Source organism: Barbus barbus (assembly GCF_936440315.1).
Source record: "Barbus barbus genome assembly, chromosome: 21".
In the NCBI taxonomy this organism is placed as follows: domain Eukaryota; kingdom Metazoa; phylum Chordata; class Actinopteri; order Cypriniformes; family Cyprinidae; genus Barbus; species Barbus barbus.
The window spans coordinates 9,828,957-9,852,033 of record NC_136749.1 but is presented as its reverse complement, the minus strand read 5'-3'; the positions used below and the strand labels follow the sequence as shown (position 1 = coordinate 9,852,033).

General features: G+C 36.3%; 1 protein-coding gene across 2 annotated transcripts in view; it reads right to left on the bottom strand.

Annotated features, from left to right (window-relative positions):
* LOC306886978 (neurocalcin-delta A) overlaps positions 1–10,879 on the bottom strand; it is a 52,401-nt gene extending 41,522 nt beyond the window's left edge. Inside the window, exons 1-2 of one of the 2 annotated variants that reach the window (XM_079444407.1) lie at positions 10,731–10,879; positions 8,092–8,169 (exon numbers count right to left, since the gene is read on the bottom strand). The gene's annotated coding sequence lies outside the window, so the exon portion shown is untranslated. The remainder of the gene's footprint in view (positions 1–8,091; positions 8,170–10,730) is intronic. The other variant, XM_079444408.1, reaches the window with a different exon arrangement.
* Between the last annotated feature and the right edge of the window lie 12,198 nt (positions 10,880–23,077).

The window sequence follows — 23,077 nt, the reverse complement described above, 5'->3', positions numbered from 1 at the left end:
CTATCTTGCAATCTCAGTCTTGATTCATTGTTCTCTGCAACTGTTCAACATGAGCAGAAGAGAGCTTTCTCATCGTGGATCAAAACATGTAGGAATACCTTTTCTACCCTTAAATCCTCTACAAATTCTCCACAGAACACCAATTATATTTTTTCATCACCAAAATGACTTGTTAAATTAAAAATGGCACGTTAAATTAACGTTAAATTTTCATTGATTCCACACAGTTGGTGTGAGGTGACATTTGAATGTGAGAATGGGGATGTGGCTCGGAGCGTAATTCATGTGAACATCCTCAGTGAGACAGAACGTCTGCATAGCCACAGATTTTCTCAAACAAATGCCCTGATGATTATGTAATAACGGAGATGACTGAACCAATGGAAACCGCATGCCTATCAAGGACTAATAACCGTGTCCTAACCAGGAACGACGAGGCCAGATTCCAGCACCAGGCAATTTGTCTGCTCAAACAAAACATGAAAATGGGCCATGATGCAAGATCAATCAAAATCACAAAACACAGCCAATTACAACAGTTTTCTCCATTTGAGCCTCTCACACTCACAACGCACTGCAGTTCAAAAGAACAGTCAAAGACGGCATGACTGGTTAAATGTCTGTAAAGTTACAGTCCCTATCAAACTGCAGCATGATTTCACAAGATAAATTGCTAAATTTTTCATAACCATTCTGGTCACATACTCTTTGGACCCCCAATGATTTAGAGCAGGGATGTCGAACTATGGCTGCAATTACACTTGGCATTAACATGTGACCTGTATCCAGATGTGGTCCACATACACATTGAAAAGACAAGTGTAAATGTGCTTCTGATCTGAATGTTATCCAATCAGCGTGTCCTGGTCCAGAGGTAGTCGATGACGCACTGTGATCGGATCTCAGTGTAATGTAAATGCAATCCAGCCATCGTGTCTGCATTTGCAGGTCGACATGATGCAAAACCCTGCCCCCTCTCTTGCGAACTGTCAGAAGAGAGAGGCCGTGGATGCTAGGGAGACTTGTGACATGCTCCTGGGTCCGTTCTGCTTTAGCCGGCTGTGGGGCGGGACTTTGGGGGTAATTATCATGGGAAACACCTGCAAAGAAGTTTTAAAAGAGTTTTTTGGACCTCTGTCCACCCCGCTCTCTGTGACCCTCTTTGGTTTTTCGTTATGTTGGGTTGTTCTGTTGTGATTATCTGTTGGCTTTATGCATTAGTTTAGTTTGGGATTTATGTTTTCAAAAGAAAACCCACCACTTCGGGTCGACTTTGCACCGGGCCATTCTCTGAAGACTTCCTCTGTGCGTTGTCCTGATTGACTGACGATCAGATCTACTTGATCGGATCATGGTGATCGCATGTTAATGCCGTAGCTATGCAGAGTTTAGCTCCAACTCCAATTAAACACACCTGAACCAGCTAATCAAGGTCTCCAATTACCTAAAAAACTGCAGGTAGGTGTGTTGGAGCTAAACTCTTCAGGACTGTGGACCCCCAAGAACTGAGTTTGACACCCCTGATTTAGAGGTATTAAATTTATGAGGTACTAGTCAGCAGGAGTTTGTAAAATGCTCTTCTGGTTTTACAGCTTAACATTAGGTAAGAATCACTCACACAAACATGCGTCAATATCACTGAGGTCCAGTATACAGTTGCTCTCACAGACATAGATGTAGAACGTGCTCTTCAAAAACAACATGCGAAAATTAATCTGCAAATTTTTCCACAAATAAAACATCAGGTTACCGCAGGTTGTTGTCATGCCTATTAAACCTGACCCACGTAGAAAAGGACAGGTGTTCGGAATAGGTCGAGCAAATATTTCCCACATATTTGCGGGTGAACAAAAATCGATTTTTCATTTCCGTTTGATTCAACTCAACAATAAACGTGGGTCACACAACTATATATAATACATTATCCACTCACCACACTTATTTCTATTTTCTCATTTCTAATTTGCACATACTTGACCTGTACATACATAGTTGTACATTGCCTATTTGGATATTATTCTTTTATTATCTGTGTCCTGTCCTGTTGCTGTCTTTCTGTTGCACTGTGGAGCTTCTGTCACTACAACAAATTCCTTGTATGTGTAAACATACTTGGCCAATAAAGCTCATTCTGATTCTGATTCTTTCTGTACAGTGGTGCTTTGAATACCACTTTTGCATGGCTGCATTTGATCAATATTTATTTAAAATGTCAATCTCAAATGTCAAGTTTTTTTAATAAAAATGACAAACAAGTAACCAATTAAATTATGTTTCAATATTTAAAAAATTAGTATTACAGTACTTGCAAGTTCTTCATGAATTTCTGTCAACCATATAAAGCAAAGTGAGTGCATTTAGCACTAGTCTGGGCATCAGTGCAATACTGGGATTCAGCCAACATCAGACAATAGAGGACTTATGACAATAAAGTACCCGCAGCAACAAAAGGTGTTGCATTTTCAGTTCGAAATAACCTGAGACTTGTCGACTGAGCCAAGTCTTTTAAACGTGGACAGAAAAACAGCGTTTGACAGCCTCAGCAAAACAACCTTTTCAACCAACCCACTGGGCAGAGATAGTGTTGTGTGGGCTAGATCAGCAATGCGATAACACGACCACGGAGTTAAATGAGATCAGCTATAGAGTTGAGCCAAGTTTTGAATACCTCTGTCCTGAGATAGTGAAAAAAGATTGGGCTTAAGATTATTTATAGAATGCTGGAGCCATTTCTCATCTTAGAACAAATTACAAAATACCTCTTGACAGAGCGCTATTGTCACTATGTTTTTACTATGAGCAATGTATCTGTAAAACAAATACATTTATCATGTCAAGAAGTGATTTTTAACAATCAGTCGAAGAACTCGATTGAATTTTATTTTCCACTGAATTTTGTGGATTTTAATAGCAAACACATAAAACGTAAATGTTACAGTGTTTTGCACATTTTGTTTGGATTCCACTATGTTTTAGGCTTACACATCAAACATTTCTTTAACATCTCGCTTGAGAATTAATTTGCCTGCTGAAAACAGTTCTGCAATGCTGTTTTATGCATTTATCTATTTTTATTTTTAAAGATAACTGATTCAGTAGTTCTGGTAGATGTATGGAGTTTTCACGCATATGGTTAACTCTGTGATAATGTTATACTTTTCATTGTTATTTACATCTCATTATTCTGCCAAACCTTTTTTAAAGCTTCTTTACATCACAAAAGTTTACAGTTTTTTTTTTACCCATAGCAGTGGTTCTCAACTCCAGTCCTTGGGACTCACTGCTCTGCACATTTTGTATATCTCCCTTATTTAGCACACCTGACTCAGACGACCATCAGCTCATTAGGAGAGAGATCCAGTGTTTCCCCTGCCATTATATTAGGGGGGCGGCACCCCCCCACCCCCCCTTGAAGGTCAAGCACACACAAGTGAGCACACTCCCACTAGTATTTGCAAATATTAAGCCACAAAACGACTATTTAAATAAGAATTCTGCGTGTCTCTGTGTTAATGAGTGGCGCAGACACGCGGTTTTGTTTACTACTTGTACTGAAGCGCGCATGACGCTACCGGTGATATTAATGTCTGCCATCTCACTAAATGAGGACATAACTACATGAACAATATCTCCAGAACTGCTCTGAGAGTCACTTCTTGAGCATTTGACAGTTTCATTTGAGTAAAACTATCCTCATAGCTCATATGCGCACAGAAATGTAAAGGTATTCACGGCAACCCATCAAAATAAAAGTTTGGTTTAACTTAAAGACACTGCGGCAGAAATATATTACTATTGTTCAGTAGCATGCACGTAATAGGCTACTACTACTACTAAAAATATTAATACCTTATTTTTAAGGAATAATCATAAAAAATGTATTCAATGTTTAATTGTAATATTAAATTCCTTTTATTTTCTAAAAAAAATAATTTTTCATTAATTAAAAGATAAATTAAATGAAATGTTAAGTTTTATGCCTTAAAAATTTAAATACACCACAGAATTTCTGAGGGAAAAAAAATCATAAGGCTATTGGATATATTAACACTGGAGATCCATGAACTGAATTGAGTGTGTCAGATAAGAGAAACATACAAAATATGCAGAGCAGTGGGTCCTGAGCAGGCCCGTAGCCATCTATGAGGCCACCGAGGTCCAGACCTCGGTAAATGTTTCATGTTCAAAAATAAAATGTGTTCTCTGAATGACTAATTTGCTGTTAAATTCCTCATATGAATGTCTGCATGACATGTATAATTCAGTTTAGACAGTTTGCAAGAATTTTAGCGCCCGTCGTATGAAAATGATCATTGCGAGATGTTGACGAAGTAAACGAGTCTCTTTGAGAGAGTTGTGAGTTGAGGACGAGGGCTCATCCTCCGTGTTGCCAGATCCAGCTATTAATAGCGTTTTTAGATTGGGCTTTTCCACATAATTTGACACTTTAGAAAGTTAATAAAGTAGGAAGTTGTAGTTTAGGGTCAGTGATATCTTTATCTTATCATATTTGCAAAAGATTTGAAATAATTTTGGTTTATTTTCATTTATTTTTCGTTTTTAATAGCAATTTCTGGAAACACTGCGATCGCCGGCACTCAAACTGAAAAGTAATCAAAAAAGCCCGTGGACAGGTTATGACAGGATACGACATTCGGTATGGGAAACGCAAAAATATCGTGACATTATCTGTCAGGAATGTTATCAACGCAGTCAAAAACAGTATTTAACACTAGTACACAGATCTATAGAACAAGTAGGTTACATACTGAAATAGTGTTGTCACGATACTGGAATTTCTAACTTCGATACGATACCTTGAAAAATATCGATATTCGATACCATTTTCGATACCACGGAGAAAAAAACTGCCACAATATTAAGGGGGTAATTTTTTTAATTTAAAAGATAAATGTAACACGTCGAGAACATGCGGTATATTTTACATGAACAAAAAATGTCTTGAGGTACTGCATTTGTTGATTTATTTATTAATCTTAGTTAAATGTTAATTGAAACTAACGTTTACTAATATATTTACTAATTAAAATCCAAAGTTCTATTTGTTGATATTCTCATTTGCTTCATAACCAAAATATTTCCAGATATAGGGCCCTATGAAATCAGTTTTATTTTTCCCCAAATTCCGTTTTATTTTTTTCTACATTCAATTTTTTTCCATTTTAATTTTTCTTGATTCCGATTTTTTCCGTTTTAATTTTTCTGGACTCTTTTTTTTTATGGTCAAATTAAATGCTATTAATCTAAAAGCATGTCTAATTCATTAAAATCATGAAAATTATACAATTTAACATTTAATTTATTAAAAGTGTAACAAAAATGACACGTTTAAGGCCGTATGAAATGTTTTATTTTTTTCTCACCTTATGTTTTATTGTTACCAAATTCTGTGTTTTAAAGTGAAAAAGTGAAAGTGAAGTGAAAAGCATGTCTATTTTAGCATGTCTTATTTGAATGCATACAAACAATTTTTATTTATTCTTACAGTAGCCTTATGAAATGTGTTTTCCCCCTCAGAAATTCTGTGTTGTGTATTTAAATTTTACTGGATATCAGATGAAGGCATAAAACAATTTTAATTCATTTATATTTGAATTAATGAAAATTAAACATTTACATTTTTGGCAAATGAAGTGGATTTACTATTAAAATTTAAATATTTTGTGATTATTTATTTTAAAAACCTAACAGTAGTAGTATTATGTACATTCTACTAAATAACAGTAATATAGCCTATTTCTGGCACACGGTCTTTAATAGGCTAAGTTAAACCGAACTTTTATTTTGACGGGTTGCCGTGAATACCTTTAAAGTTCTGTGTGTGTATGATATGACGCTAGTTTTACTCAAATTAAATGGTAAAATGCTGGTAAAGTGCCTTTCAGATCAGTTCTGGAGATATTGTTGATGTATTTATGTCCTCATTGAGACGGCAGACGCTGAAAATCACCGCGAGCGCCACATTAGTAAACACAACCGCACGTGCAGCACATTCACACAGAGACGCGCAGAACATGCAGGATTCATATTTAAATCCACTTTTGCAGCTTAATATTTACAGATACTAGTACATATCGCGATTTGATTTAAGTGTAATGACCTACTTTTGATTAATTCATCCAAACTTTGACAAATTCCGTGACATTCCGCGCCAAACTGTAAATTCCGTTTTTATGACTGGATTCCGTGCGCGTTCTCTGCATCGCGGAGATCATAGATCCCTACAGATAGCGCTCCTGCTGTGTTCTTTAACAACCAGAGCAGTCATCTTTCTATTCACTTCACTTTTGCTATTTAACCAGAGCGAAGGAGACGAGTGCGGTCACGTGTGGTGCTTGTCCACGCGCCTTTGGAGAGAAGTGAAAGTGACAGCTCGGCTAGTATCGGTGTATCGATACTTCGGGAAATTAATATTGGTACCGTTCAGATATTTCAGTATCGATATTTATCGAAATATCGATATTTTTGACAACACTATACTGAAATGAAATACGCAAACACTAGCCATGAAGAAGTCTATGCTATATGTCATTCAGTATAGTAGCTAAATTTTCACAAATCATGTTATAAACATTGATAAGAGCACTAGACAAAGTTATCAGCTATAAAGCAATGGTTATTAATAAAAAATATAACAGTAATATATTGTTGCATGCATAATAAACAACTGATAAAATTATCCACCCCTAACTACAGTATTAACAAATTTTGATGCAAAAAATAGGGTATGATTTAAAAATCATCATCCCTCCAAAACAGAGAAAACATCTTTCAAAAACATCTACATGTCTGTCTCTTTTAGAGTGTTTACAGTGAAGGCTATATAATGAGTTTTATTAATAATGAGTTATTTATTATAGTGAAGTGAAGTGTGAAGTGAAGTGACATACTGCCAAGTATGGTGACCCATACTCGGAATTCGTGCTCTGCATTTAACCCATCCATCGTGCACACACACAGCAGTGAACACACACACACCGTGAACACACACCCGGAGCAGTGGGCAACCATTTATGCTGCGGCGCCCGGGGAGCAGTTGGGGGTTCAGTGCCTTGCTCAAGGGCACCTCAGTCGTGGTATTGAGGGTGGAGAGAGCGCTGGACATTCACTCCCCCCACCTACAATCCCTGCCGGCCCGAGACTCGAACCCGCAAACTTTGGATTACGAGTCCGACTCTCTAACCATTAGGCCACGACTTCCCCATTCTTATAGCACAATTCTTTAACACCCTCACTAATTTTCAAAGCCTGGCTACTGCCATGGTCCTGAGGACTGGATTTGAGGACGGCCTATGTTAAAAGCCGGGAAAAAAGTCCTCCAAACCACATGTTCGGAGACTCTAATGAAGGGTATTGGGAAAAAGAAGGATGCAAACTGGAGTACAGCCATGCAGCCAGTGAAAATACAGCAGACGTGAGACTTCAAGCTCTCCAGGCAATTTATGATTACGGATATGAGAGCCAGTAGGCGTATTCATTCAGGCATAGCAGCATGATTTGGGCAGCGACACTACAGTGGTTTTCAGAAGAGAATTCCTATGAAAGTCACCTGATCTTCAGTTGAGAACATGAAATCAGACATAGTCAGGATTGGCCATTAATTGTCCACTATTAACAATATCAAGATCTGCATATAAATAGCATGACAATGAATTTTCATCTGTTTGGATGTTATTGAGAAGTTCTTGGTTATGTCTTGCCCTTATATTAAATGAATACTGCCTCACATCATAATCTGTCATTTCAGTGCTCTCAACAGGCAGTCACCATGCTAGAAATGAACTGATTTGAGTGACACAGGTAGGCTTTTATTTCCTCTCTGTAACTAGGCAACAGCAGCTTATAGAAAGTTCTAAGTTATGTTCTTGAAAGAGTCATTACTAACCAAAAACAAATGCAACCATTTAAGTAATTCAACAACATAAACCTCAAGGTCACTTCCTTCCTGTTTTGATGACGACCACAGACTGTTAGGCGTATTCTGGTTAAAACAAAACCCACCAAATGCTCTGTAATAGATTTACAGATAGATTTATCAAGAAAGCTATTCTTGAAGAAACAGATCCTCACCAAGTGCCAGAAGAAATCAACAGGCTTGACCAGTTGACCAGGCTGCTTTCTTCAGCTGCCGTCCAGGGAACTCTTCACCTGAAAGACAACAGACGAATTTTCATTAGCGAAGCCATTTGTTTTATGCAAGATATCTCAACTGAGGTTTGAATTATGGAAATGAGAGCAGAAAAAGACCAAACTACTTATTGAAATGATGGGTTAATGTTGATAAAAAAAAAAGAGGCTGGTGTCTTCTGGGTGGGTGCTCTTGTTTCTAAGCAACAGAAACCTTGACTCATCCCCTCATTGTTCTTATGTTGTTCGACAGCTACAAAAAATAAAACAACAGAACCTACGGCTCTGGCTGCTTTTGTATGTACATCTACCATCAAACCTTCATCAGCCCTTTGATGTTTACTGAACCTGGCTCAATAAACACCTCATTGTATGAAATACAATATATTATAGAACGAGTTTACTCAAATTTAAATTTGCTGAAAACGTACTCACCCTCAAGATTTAAATAATGTTTCTTCATCTTAAAAGGATAGTTCACCCAAAAATGAAAATTGTCATCATTTACTCATCCTCATGTCGTTCCAAACCTGTATTTTTTATTTTTTTATGTTGAACATAAAATAAGATTTTGAAGAATGCTGGTAATCAATCAGTTGATGGTCCCCATTGCCTTCCATAGTATTTCTTTCCCAACAACTGCTTGGTTCTTCAGAATTCTTCAAAATATCTTTTGTGTTCAACATAAGAACGAAACTTTGGAAAATTTTGGGATGAAAAATTTTATATTTTTGGGTAACCTATTCCTTTAGCATATTTGGAGAAATTTAGCATTACATCACTTTCTCACCAATGGATCCTCGGCAGTGAATGGGTGCCGTCAGAATAAGAAGTTCAAACTAATCTATCATTAAGATATTTTTAACTTCAAACTGTTGCTTCTGGCTAAAATATGAGTCCTCTATCCATAATATTGCTTTCTCAAGTGAAAAAGTTGTCTTGTCTGAATCAGGAGAGAAATGTGCACAGATCAAGCACTGTTTACAAGCAAAACCAGTTCTAAACAAACACAGAGGTGAGAGGACACAGGGGATGGACTGAGGGTTGTATTATTATGGATTATGGACTGGTATTTCGTCCAGAAGTTACAGATTAAAATTAAAAAGCCTTAAAGATGGATTTATTACAAACACACAGCTTTCACTTCACAAGATGTTAATTGATGGACTGAAACTGTGATGCTTTTATCAGCTGTTTGAACTCTCATCCACTGGATGAGTTCAATCCATTCCAATGAAAAAACTCATCTACATCTTGGATGGCCTGAAGGCAAGTAATTTTTCAGCATATTAAGACTGATTTGACAATAAAATTGGAATACTGCTGTTAGTTTTTGTGAGACCACACATTTACATGTCTTTGATCATAATTGACAGCATTGTCACGCATGCCGGTCTGTAAGGTGAAGCTTCATGTCTGTGAGGTTGCCACACCTCCATAACATATTACGCATTATTATATGAGTAAGTGGATATAAGTGGCTGCTCTTCACACAAAGTGACAGCAGGATGGTCAGCCGGCTTGGATCTTGTATGCCAACTCTCTCTCTTTCATCACAAATTATATGCATTAGTAGAATTGGCCAACAGCTAGCACAGACGTGTGTGTTTGTTAGGGGGGGCATCTGGCATGGGAACACACGGTTGTGAGTGTTATCTCTTGGCTTGCATCAGTGGCTCTAATTTCCATCTGGTCTGCATTAGTGGGAAAATGAGGGGAGGAGGCAGATCTGGGCTTCTCAACCGCAGTCATGAAAGTACACAGACCAAAGGACTTTAATAGGCATGCATGACCTCTTCAAACACTGGTAGAAAAAAAGGCACATGCATTAAATCGAACAACTTCAAAATGAAGCATTCAGGCTATTTCAAGACAGAAGATTTCTTGAATGAATAGTACCTCCTAGGGTTTTTCACATTCAAAATAGTTTTAAGCAGCATCCTTGGCAATCTCAAACAAATAAAAAAACATCGACTTTTTCAGTTCATGACACTTGAGAAGTGCTTAAACCCTATTTCAGGGTCAAAACCTCACACGTTCTGAATGATAGCATGACATCCATCTGAGATCTATCCTCAATGATAATAACACTACAGAAAATCCAAAACACAATCTTCACTCATAATGCATCAACATCTACAACAGGCATTTAATAAGCAAACTATTCAAGTGAAAAGTTCACATGAGAAACTGTCCTTTCTGAGTTTATGTGTGGCAGTAAAGATAACAGACATCACCAAAACACTCGAGCTCATCTGTTCTTGTTAGTGGCTAAACTAATCTTTCTACAGGAGCCAGATTTTGTGTCAGGAGCAGTTTAAATCAGTATAGCCTTCAGAAAACCTACATTTACGAGCTGAAGTTTAAGGAGACTTCCTACTATCAAGCTAACAGGCTAAAACATGTCATCGTAAAAACAACGAATTGTGCCAAGGCTATTAATGCGAAGAAACTCTGTTGTTTATCATCCTCTTTAGATGGTTTTACGTTGTTTATCATAGACAAGAAACACAGTCACGAGCCGAACAACAAAACAGACACAACGACAAACTTGAGGAAAAGTTTAGGAAAACTATACTCACGATAACAAACTTTCCGCAGACGACTGGAGTAAGCCAAGGAACAAAACCAGCTGTAGTGTCCTATGCAACGGCAGAGAACAAAACTAAACCGAAAACGGTCTCGCGCTGTTCGGGGAATGTGGCGCGAGAACTGTTCGATGACGTCATCCGCGCGACACGCCTTCCTCCCGGCTGCAGCTGAGAGACCGGAGCATCAGAGAATATTGCTGCATCTTCGCGGATGTATTGTTTTCAAATGCGTTTTTTAGAAGTCTTAATATTAGTCATTACTTCCACGTGTTGGAATTAATTTATATAGACTAGTATTTAATACGACAACAAAGTTTAAACATGCAGTTTATAAGAAGAAGCCGTTTGATTTCACATTGTGCATGTGTTGTATATAGAATATGTCCATTCTTCTCATAGCAAGAGTCAAATAAATATTCTCAATTTTATCCATTTACTGACATCTAGCGGTGTTACAGTAACAACAAAGAACAGCACCTCCATTATCTCATAACGAGTAAAATATAATTAAAAGGCACAATTTAAATTGGATGGCAATATTTTGATTGAATTACGTCTTAAAGTTGATTTTTTTGAGTCTTGTTATGTAGTATGGAAGAGTTTAACCGATTGACTTCTTCTGTTGCCGATTGACTTTGACTAAAAAGTCACATGGGTTTGGTGAGATTTACTTTTCAGTTATTCCTTTCATTTTAGTATCACTTTTTATTTGCTCATTTATTTTGGGATATTGTAGGAGCCATCATTTGAACACAGCAAGTTCGCATAAAATGTAAACGTAGGCCTGCTGCCAGAGTTTCATTCGAAGAGTGTAATGTTTCTTATTCAACAAAAGCATGTAGTTTTCATTTTTATTCACTAAAACTATTTGAAGGAAAATATATATTTATAGAAAAAAGCCTAGATTTCTTGCACTTTTATAATATAAACTGTTAATCAATTATAAAACTGCTAAAAGTGTTGGCTCCTGACTTTAGAGTCAGTGTGTATACATACATTAGCGTTCAAAAATAAACAGACCCTCAAAAAATAATCAGAACATTTACCTCGTTATAACAGTGTAAGCCGTAATAATGACCATACAAATCTGGGTAACACTTTACAATAAGGTTCATTAATTAACATTAGTTAACATGAACTAAGAATTACCAGTACTTCCACAGCATTTATTAATCTTAGTTAATGTTAATTTCAGCATTTACTAATGCCTAATTAAAATATAAAGTTGTGTTTGCTAACATTAGTTAATGCACTATGAACTAACAATGAATGGCTGTATTTTTATTAACTAACGTTATCAAAGATGAATAAATAGTATAATACTGATCATTTACATTGAATGCATTAACTAATGTTAACAAATGACACCTTATTGTAAAGTGTTATCCAAATCTTAATTACAATGCTTAAAAGATGGGCGTTTCATTGAATTTTATTCTTCTCCACAAATTTCTGCAATTCAGCCCGAACCACTTAACGCTACACCAGAGTCCATGGATGTGTATTTAGATTTACAACTTTGGTTATTTTTCCTACAGCTTTTTACACTATTAAGATGCTGTCTTGCAAGCCCTGGGATGTCAGTCATGAAATGCATTTAGTTAGTTACATAGTCCCCCGCTTAAGCCTAGTCCCAGACTAAAATGTAAATCTGAGTTGTTTCTGAAAATAAACTTGCACTGACTGATCATAAAATACATCAGTGCCTTTGTTTTGTCTCGAGATGCTCACAGTAATGTTTTTTCTAAGCATGTTTATAAAAATGACTTAAATGTCCTAATTGAACCATGGCCTAATCCTGGTTTAGTCTAAACCCTGTCTGTGAAACCGGGTCTTTCTGTAGTTAGATCTGTTTGTTTTTTTAGATATTGTTTTTGTTCATTTTGGCATGGAAGGTACATCCCAGCCTTTTTATAAATCGAAACATTTTCTTTCAGTGCTGTGATAAGTCTCAAGGTGCTTGAAATATGGTGTCCTCTTTTCAACATTAGATGGCGCTATAACTCTAATCTAACAGTCTCTGCAGCAGTCTGTGCTTTTGCTATGTGCAATTAACCAGAATGGGAAACTATCTCATTTTAAACCCTTGTGCCACATCATTTCCTTCCTTTTTTCTTTTTACAGACTAGATGGACAATATGAATGATATAACAGTGGCAAGAGAAGATAAATAACACTTTCTACAACCTACCACCCGGATTTGAAATGCATGTGGACTTCAGGGTAATAAACTTGTAGATTTGCCTTTTGAAGATGGGCTTGTTCAGAGTATACACAAAACTTATACTAGAGAATGATTAACCTTACCAAACAAATGTTTCACGAGTTATTTTTATAAAAACACACACCACTCTTGTGCCACTTAGAAATGACATGCAGAGACATGAGACACATATTGGCAGTGACACTGGTGATAATGGATGAACACACAGAAGCACACATTATCATTGTTGTATGTGATCCCACCTCCTATTTCTGCATGGCTGCCAGGCCCGAGGCTGATGCCAGGTGCTGATAGCTGGCAGACTGTCAGTAATTTGTGTTAATTGTGGGAAGTTTCCATTGCTGGCGACCAGTCAGCTGGCACCACTACAGCCTGGTTTTCATGTGGCCCAGGAGCTCATTCATGCTTTCTGCCTGTCTACTTTCCCAGCTGATCAATGATCAGTGTCTGTCACTAAAATATCTGGCTCTTCTTACATTGTTAGGGCATCAAAAAACAATGCTTAAAACAGTCTCAGATCAACAGCTGAGAAGCTTATTGTCACAGTTTGTCCAGATTCCAGATTAATTACTCAAGAAGCAATCTGCTCATTACTATCTGTAAACATGTGCTGCGGTATTCATTGATATAAGTATTATATGTAACAAATTATCGATATATATTCCCATACATGGTCCATGCATATATTGCAGTAAATTGAAAAATATAAGCAGTATTTTCACTTATATGGAAATGTACTAATTAAAATGTTGCATAATATTTGCAGTATATTCTTAGTATGTTTCATAAGGGGAATATAGGTGATACTATTAAAAAAGAAAAAAAAAATCAAATGAAATTTCAAGGAAAAATATTAGTCAAAGTTGTATTAATGAAATATAAACTCATTAATTTCTGTGATTAGTGATTAGTCTTTTACCGGTAGGTATTTATCATTTTTTAACTAACCACAATTAAGTAATTACACTAATTAAGCTAATTAAGACCAATAATGAAGAGCTGAGAGTCACATGAACATTTTTTTCTCTCATTCCAGACTCAGCACACTGCAGACTCATCATAGACACCCATACAGAAATGTACTGTTGGCTGTGGAACAAAAGAAGTAGATTGTAAGTACATTTTACCAAGAATATCAGACAATTGCACAAATGATGGGCACTGTGGAAATCTCTAAAAACAATAAGAGGAGAATGCACATAAATGAATTCTAGAAAAAAGTGTTGTAATTATTGAAGTTGTATTGTGGCATGTGAAATTGCTAATTATGTCAACAATGTTGCCATAAAATTGTTATCTTGGCAAAAGATTTGCGCTTGCTTCTTAACCATTCAGCGTTTTCCTTTTTTCGCCCGTTTTTCAATGAATTAATTAGGCGATCACTGTAATTACTGTTTATATTGTTGTTAATGAGCCCAAAGGCAAGCGAGCAGTACTCATCCAAATTACACTCACTAGGCACAGAGCCAAGGAAGAGTCCAAAAGAGAGCAGGGGGAGAATAACATGCTAAATACTCGCCATCTCTGCCTAATCATCAGACAGCCTTTTAGTCTACAGAAACTGCTAACTCATGAACTAATGCACATTATTTAATGCTAATCTTGTTGAAAGGATGCTATGGAGACCGAAAGGCCAAAAGTTTTTTTAGATTGGAGATTTGAGCTTTCGCGAACTGTGCTTTCACAGTTTGCAGGTGTTTGCTGTAGCAGAAAAATGATCACTGTATAAATTAATTGTGTGGTTGCTTTTAATCATCTTTTTTGATATCTTTAAGAAAATCAAGTGGGTTCTAATGTCTGAGACCACTCAAAAATGTGAGATTCAAAATGCAGTTTAAACATTTTTGGAATCTGAAAGTTGTTTATCGTTTAATAAAAACATAAAGAGGGTTCATAAAAATAGCATTGCCTTAATTTCATACTGCACTGATCAAGTTATCAATATAAGGATACAGTAAAACTTTAGGGAACACTTATTCACTATTAACTACGACTTTTCCCTCAATAAATTCCTAATTTGCTGATTTATTAATACTTAGTGTAGTTGTTAAGTTTAGGTATTGGGTAGGATTAGGGATGTAGAATAAGGCATTAATATGTGCTTAATTACTACTAATAAATGTCTAATATTCTAGTAATATGCATGCTAATAAGCAACTAATTAAGAGACCCTAAAATAAAGTGTTACCAAGGATACTTATATTCATGTTGAAATGAACCTGTTCAAAATCTCATAAGTGGTTCTTATTATGATTGTGGCTTCGATGATGATCATTATTTGTTTGTTTGGTGATAACCGAGTAGTGAAACTACTGACTTTTCTTCAAAAAACGAATCCTAGTTCTGAACATTCTTTGATGTTTTTCATCGTCTGCAGATTTGAGCTGATCCCAACTGTGGCTGTATGATATTGAGATCCAGCTATTCACACTTAGGAAAACCGAGGGACTCAAAAAACATTCATTGATACCCAAGACGACAAAACACTGCATTAAGAAACAAGGGGGTGTGAACTTTTGAACAGGAGAATTGTTATTATTTTGCCTTATACGTAAATATCTTATGTAGTTCTGAAGTACTAAATGACTAAGTACTAATTTACCAGTACTACATTCTAAAATAGATCTTTTATCCCTTATGTTTGCAAAAATTCTGCAAGGGTTTATAAACTGTATTTAAAAGTCAAATAAGAGCAAATATTAATTTTAACTTCGTTTATTTATTTGTTGAAATTAATTAAATTATTTATTAAATGAATGCATATCTCATACATTTAGTTTCAGGTTTTTGGACCCTATGCATATTTAAAGTTGAATTCAAATCAACTGGCCAAATTTAGCATTTTTCATAGTTGCTATTAGAGTCTGTGCTCTTGCTTCTAAGTGTATAGGTATTCTGCTCCATTTAATGAATTTATTTTATGCTCTCCACTCTGTGTAACACTTTGTGACACCTCTGTGATTGCTGCAGCTCCACATCTATTGTACTTCCTGTGTCGGAATGGCTTTTTTTTCCAAGGGAGTCAGCTCTCACTGCTCATACTTCCTGGCTTTCTTTCATTCATCTATTAGTTCTCTCTTTTAAAGGTCAGGGGTGCCTTTTTTTTGCTATCGAGTAACGGATAGAAGAGAGACAAACTGTCAGGCTTGGTATTATTGCTCCAAATAACACCAGCATGACTAAAGGCTGATAGAAGCATTAGAAGCGCTACACACACATAAGGAACACAGACACAAGTGCGTACGCATACACACACACACACACACACATAGGCACAAATGATCTCCAGTCTCCCTGGCAACCATTTAGCCCTTTCTGGTCAGGTGAAACAGAGAACTGACCTCCCACACAAGAGACAATGGAAGCATTTAAGATTTTTGCTGATGGATTTGAACCTTGAAGAGATCAGGGGCACAAAAGTGCTCTACAATGTGATGCTGCGGAAGATGAGATGAGACTCTGCAGGATGGGAAAAGGGACGTAAATCGGAGATGAGGGAAATATAGGGCTAAATTAGAATTTTATTGAAACAATTACGCAAGGTACCATTGCAAAAATGTCTTTTGACAGATGTAGTTAGCTATTTGATCAAGGATGGTCCGTGTATTTGGGTTCAGACACACGCACATTCACAATGTCGCACACGCAAGCACACTTCCATTCACACACGCAGCAAGCGACATGCGAGCTGTCAGCTTTTTAATTAACAGTCATTTCCTGTACCTTCTCTCCATGTGGCACTTTGACCCAATCAGTGTTGCAGAGGGAACATTGCAAGTACAAGAGCAGGAAAACGTGTGCGGAAGAAAAAAGGCTTTAATAAAAATGCATGCACAGGAAGGAGGTAAAAAAAAAGAAAGCAATGCACGCGTAGATGTTCTATTTCGCTCGAATGAAAAATTGAATTTAATTATTTTAATATGAAATATTAATAACTACCTCACGTTCGCTCGCAGACATTTATCTAAATAGAGCGTCTAATTAATGTGTCTGGCGCCCTTATTATTCTTCGAGGGGGTTTGGAGCAGAGAGGAGAGGCATGGAAGGTCATTTTTAACCGGGGCTCACGGGAAATGAAGAGAGCCAACAGAGAAGGGTCATGGTGGTGGGCATGGCCGCCAGCTTATCTCTCCTAACCTGTTGAAAACGAACAATTTACAGCAACGTAATTCCATGAATGTTGCACAAAATTGAATGACTATTGTTAAATGTTCCACACTGAAAATTCTCTCTATTTTACTTTTTATTGCATAGAGAAGAAATGTGTGTGGGCAATGAGACAGGTTTTTTCTTAAAGTGTGTTTTGACATTTTCCATTCTGCTAAGGAGATTTGATTATGCTAAAAGTGTAAAAGTGATGGGTACAAATAATTATAGCAGAATTTCAATTTATGTTGAATGGCATTTTGTAATTAGCAAACAAATAAATGCTTATTGAATCATATTGAAGCTTATTATACAACTAACTTGGGAATAATAAAAACATAGATGCCTAATAGAAATATCAAAACTAATACACCTTTTAAATTCATAGCCTGGTATATAATAAATATCAGATGTTAGATTAAGGGTCAATGGTAGATAAGTGTCCATGATAAAGAAAAAACACACTCTTCTTGTTCATGTGCATGTACATTTGTACATATGATGTTCAAAATATTAATACCATTTTCAAGTTTAAATTTAATTGCTGTAGAAATATCATTTTTTACTTACACTTTGAGTACTTGTGTGCACAATTATTATATTTTCAGAATGTGTAGATATAGTTTTATATAAAATAATTATCATGAATAATCCATAAATAGCATCTGTTTAGTTCCCCAAATGAATTTAATTTGGTAGACTACAGTTTTTAAATATTAGTATACATTTAAAATATTTAATCATATTACATTTAAACAAAGATAAAAGATAATTACTTAATAGGGCGTTCCTTTTAAAATGTTTATTCTTTTTTATAGGCTTTTTTATATAAATATGATATAAAGACTGTTGTATCACCCTGACGTTTATTAATTTATGATTTTATGCCTCTGAGAAATATCAAAATTAATTTTAATTCAGAGATAAAAACATGTTCGTATCCAAACGGTATTCAAGACAATGTATAGATCTGCACAAAAAATAAGCATCATCATCACACACACACACACATACATATATATATGTATTTCAGGAGGAGAACAAAGAAATTTTGCTGGGGTCTGAACTCTGTCACCATGACTGCTTAAAGCTGAAATAACGAGGCCTTCAATTAGCAGTGGCCAATCAATGTGGTAATTGCAGTGAGAGGCTGATGTAGAGTGAGGGATTGCTGCTAGCTGCAGTCCCGTATCGATTTACTTAAAGCAATTAGACGCCTTCCCTCCACCATGGAGCTTTAGTCCCTCACCATCTGCTCCAAACACACAGCGCAGAGGCTCGGTAAATATGCTACAGGAAATAAGGATATGAGGATTAGTGATTTTTTAGTTTTTCATTTTCTCCGCAGCACAGTTATGTGAATAAAGATAAATGCAAACACTATACAAAGGACATAATACACACACACAGAGAGACAAAGGCATAGGCTATGTGGGTGAGAATGACAGAGACGATGCAAACTGTACACTCTTTGATGAACATTCATGGTCTGCAGTTGTAAAATAATATATAGTCATTTTTCTATGATTTCCATCATGCTGCAGAAAATTAGAAGAGAAGATTGTGCCCTCACCTCTTGAGTACTCTGAGTACATCCATTTAGAGTTTATCTGTAATGGTGATAATAGAGAAATGTAATACAGTACAGTAAAGTCTACACAGCTCCCTTCACTTTCCATCAGCGCTGCCATACAAGACTATACAACCCGCTGCTGAGTGCATAATAGATGCTAGCTAATATTGATTGCTTTTTCTCTTTCCAAGATGTCTTTTCAGCTCGCTCGCAGCTAATCTTCAGGTTTCTTCTAATGCATTTGCCTGCAGCCATGAAAGAGTCACTTGAGTGGGCTGCAATGACAATCCAGCAGTCACTCAGCACAGTCGCATCCGCTATTCTCTGCTTTTGACTGGGAGAAGCTAAATGGTGCTCTAATTGTGATGACCTTCATTGCAGAGGGAACTCTGTAATTGGAAAAACAGCCCTGGAGTGAGTCCATCTTCAGGAGAGCCTTGGAGATACTGGGAAGGCAGCAGAGAAAGAGAGAGATACAGAGATAGAGAGACAATAAGGGACAAATAAAAGAAGGCTGTAGATATTAATAAGCAGATTCACTGATGCATTGTGAACAGAGCAAGAATTTATGAGAAGATGTGTGTCGCTGAAGAGATAGCATGAGAAATGAAAGATGCACTCAGGGCCTCGTGCCTGCCGGTTTCCCAGAGTTCACTTCACCCTGCGGCTGATTATGTCAACGCATGCCAAGATCTGGCAGTGCTCATTTGGATGGCGGTTGTCACTAAGACGGATGTCCATTAGCTAGACCACCACTCCGCTAGACTGAACAAACACAGACGCAGCTCAGCTTGAGCTCTAGAATTCTAGAGATGATGATTCTAGATTCTCTCTGTTAAATGAGAAGGGTAATCTATCATAAATACATGGACATTTAGATAGGACGTATAGATGAGTTGAAATTCTTTCAAAACTGTGTATTATCTTAAAGTTTCCCTAGTAAAAAAGTTATATTTATAATACATTTATTTCATACTAAGTATAGTTCAAAACTGTTAACATATTTACTGACAGATAACTCGGTACTTACAGATATAAAAATCATAATTAAGCTTTATTTGGTGTACTACTTGTGCACAATGCACATTTCTTAATATTAAGCCTAAAATGTGTTTTAATGTCAATTTTGATGAGGATTGTATGATCTTTGAAAAAATGCAAGATATTTAATGTGTACCTGAAGTACTTGCAATAGTTCCACATTAGCACAAATATACTAAGTATATCTTTAATTGGACTTCAGTACTTTCGCACAATTAAAATGCATTAAGTACAAAATTAGTTCATATATATATATATACTAAAAGTACAATTGCAGTGTATTTTATTAAGTACACAAATATGAAAATGTATTTGTAGTATACTATTTCAAATACATTTAACTATATTTATTTTAGGGTTAGATAACAAAAAATGAACAGATGCAATGTACAAAACAATTGGTCTAGCAACACTGCAAAAATATTTAAAAATTAATATTAAGTCCCTTATGCTCACCAAGGCTGCATTTATTTGCAGTAAAACAGTAATATTATGAAGTATTGTTGCAATTTAAATTAATCCGTTTACGATATTAATTTTTTTAGCATCCATTATTATTCTAGTCTTCAGTGTTGCATGATTCTTATTATCAATAAGTATATATTATCAATCTTGAAAATAGTTGTGCTGCTTAATATTTTTATGGAAAACATGGTACATGTTTTTAGGATTCTTTGAAACATTTATTTTTAATATACACTTTTTGAAACAGTAAAAGTCTTTACTGTCACTTTTGAGCTTTAATTCATCCTTGCTGAAAAACGTATAATTTTTTTTAGGTCTTTCTGACCCCAAACATTTGATCTGTAGTGGATATGAAGGCTGAATTCCACAAATGGCAAATCAGAATGAAGTTTTCCAAAAGCTGTTTAAATAAGAGTAAATATGAAAACCTGGAGGGCTGACAATATAGCATGACGTTTTATTGCTAAAAATGTTGATATTCTGCTAACTCAAACCTCTTTTTTTAATTCAAAGCAGAACTTTTTGAGTTATTCATTCAGACGTAAGGCAAATTTATCATCTCAGTTGCTTCTCTCTTCATCAATACTGTAATTAATTAACACCATCTGAGCCACGTTCATCACAAAGAGATAGTCTCTTATCCTTTACCTAAAATCACCTCAAGCTGGTCATATCGTCTGACGGTGGTCTGCTTTCAGTTTGCTTTAAAAAAATCCCCCGCAAAAAATGCCTCACAAGCCAGTCTCTTTATCCTTTAATGGTTTGAATAAAGCAAGTTTATTAATCTGCGGAGAAAGTGAGGGGAGGAAAAAAGACTAAAAGAAAGTGGAACGAAAGCACTTTTGGCTTTCATTTTATTTGGTGGAAAGTAAGAGGGAGAGAGAGGGAAGAAAAAGAGAAAATCAATTACTGGGCACACCTGAATATTATTTCCTGTCATATCCTTCTCCGCTGCCTCCTATTCTAGCAAAAAAAAGAGGAAAAAAAATAGGGAAAAAACTAAATTACTCAGCAAACTTATCGCTTGCCGTAGCAGGGCCGGTATTAAAGAAAACAATCAAGGCTGGTGGGATTAATCTCTGACAGCAGCCTTATCTTTAACTTGCACCTTTGTTATTTTCTGATGAGCTGCTTCTTTCTGTGCTGCCACATTGTGCCATACCTCAGTGCTCCCTTTCATTGGTTCCCCAAGCTGTGGCGGAGGACCTTTTCAGTTTATTAAAAAACCTTTATTTGTGAAGAACAAAGAGGAGACGAAGGCAAACAATAAGGTCAAGCAATCTCTTTTCTGCCTGCTCTCTCTCCTCTCACCTGATATTTGGAGTATTATCAGAGTGTGTGCGGCGGTGGAGGCAGTGACAGCAAACAGCTTCCAAAGGGTGATTGACACATATCAACCTCTGGCGAATAACCTTTTCCCTGCTCTTCATATCATAAAGGCCACCACCGTCTCCTCGTGCCACTACGAGGACATGTCAGTGGCACGCAAACGGATATGCAGAAACGAAGGCTAAAAAGACATGGCAGTTGAACGCACCTGTAGTCGTATTTCATGGTCGCTCTGTGGTTTTATTCTCATTCCCAAGCAAGTGAGAAAATGAGTCTCAATGATGAGTCGCTAATTTTTCATTTATGATGTGCTGGCAGATATGACAGTGGTTTTTGATTTCTACTGACACCTAGTGGTGTGATGAGCATCATGCAAATGCAATTTTCAGTTGCCATTGTGGAATCACACTATGAGCAGTTAGCCATAATTTGTTTATTCCATGACCAGAAGTGTCCAAGGGTTACAGATCTCAATTTAAATCCTCGATATTAGGCTACTGATATATGAATTAACTGGTATGCATTCTATATATGATATGTTATAAACAATATATGTGCAAAATATTATGCTTTTTTTTTTTTTGAGGAGTCACCAGTGGCTGTCCTTGCTGAATTGATGCTCTAGGCAAGATACGAAAAAATATTTTTAATAATTTAGAAATTGTGTGAATTAGTGGCTGACCTGATTCATTAAATTCATCTGAAGCCCAGAGACCACCATACATTGTAATCATTAGGAAACAACATTTTGACAATACCTCCTTCTGTTTTCATTTTCTATTTTTCTTTTGTTTTCAAGTGACAGGGTGAATAAATGACTATTGATAACTAACTATTAACTATTTTCAGCTGAAAGAAAATACACATGATATGTGGAAGGTGCAACTCAGTTGGCTTCACCAAATTGCGATCATGTCAACTCTCGGAAGATTTTAGCATGGTAAATGTATAGGACAGTGTTAATATGCTGCTGAATTGCTGCTGCTGTTGTTGTTATTATTGCTGCTGCAAAGCAAGTACAGTAACTTGCTACTGTCAATACATACGCCAATACGGTGCTGTGAGTATTTAAGACCTACTGCTGCAGCACAAGTAGCATATATATTAACCTGTAACAGATCTATACAGGTGGAGCTGGGGAAGGTGGAGGGTTTCAGAGTAACACTGAAAGGATGCTGCGAACTGCTCTGGCGAATGATAAACGGCTATTTAAATGTAAAGCAGTCAGTCAGAACCAGTCAGCTTTTGCCAAGTAGTTTAAAGCTGTGAATAATATCGTCAGTTTGTGTTAACGAACAGTTTGTGTTAATCAGCCTGCGCCATTTAGAGTTTCTTGACAGAACTTGCCATTTAAACAGGTGAATGTGTGATTTCTTCCATTTTAGGCAAACATTTTTTGTCCCTTTTTTTCCCCTTTTTTCTGGAAGGGGCAGATCATGCATTCATCAGGTCTGAATAATGCTTCTAATTATGTGAGAATTTAAAGGTCTGTTTGATATTATTATTTGAGGAATGTTCAAAGTTCAGTATTTACAAGTTAAGTGCGGGGAACTTTTTTGC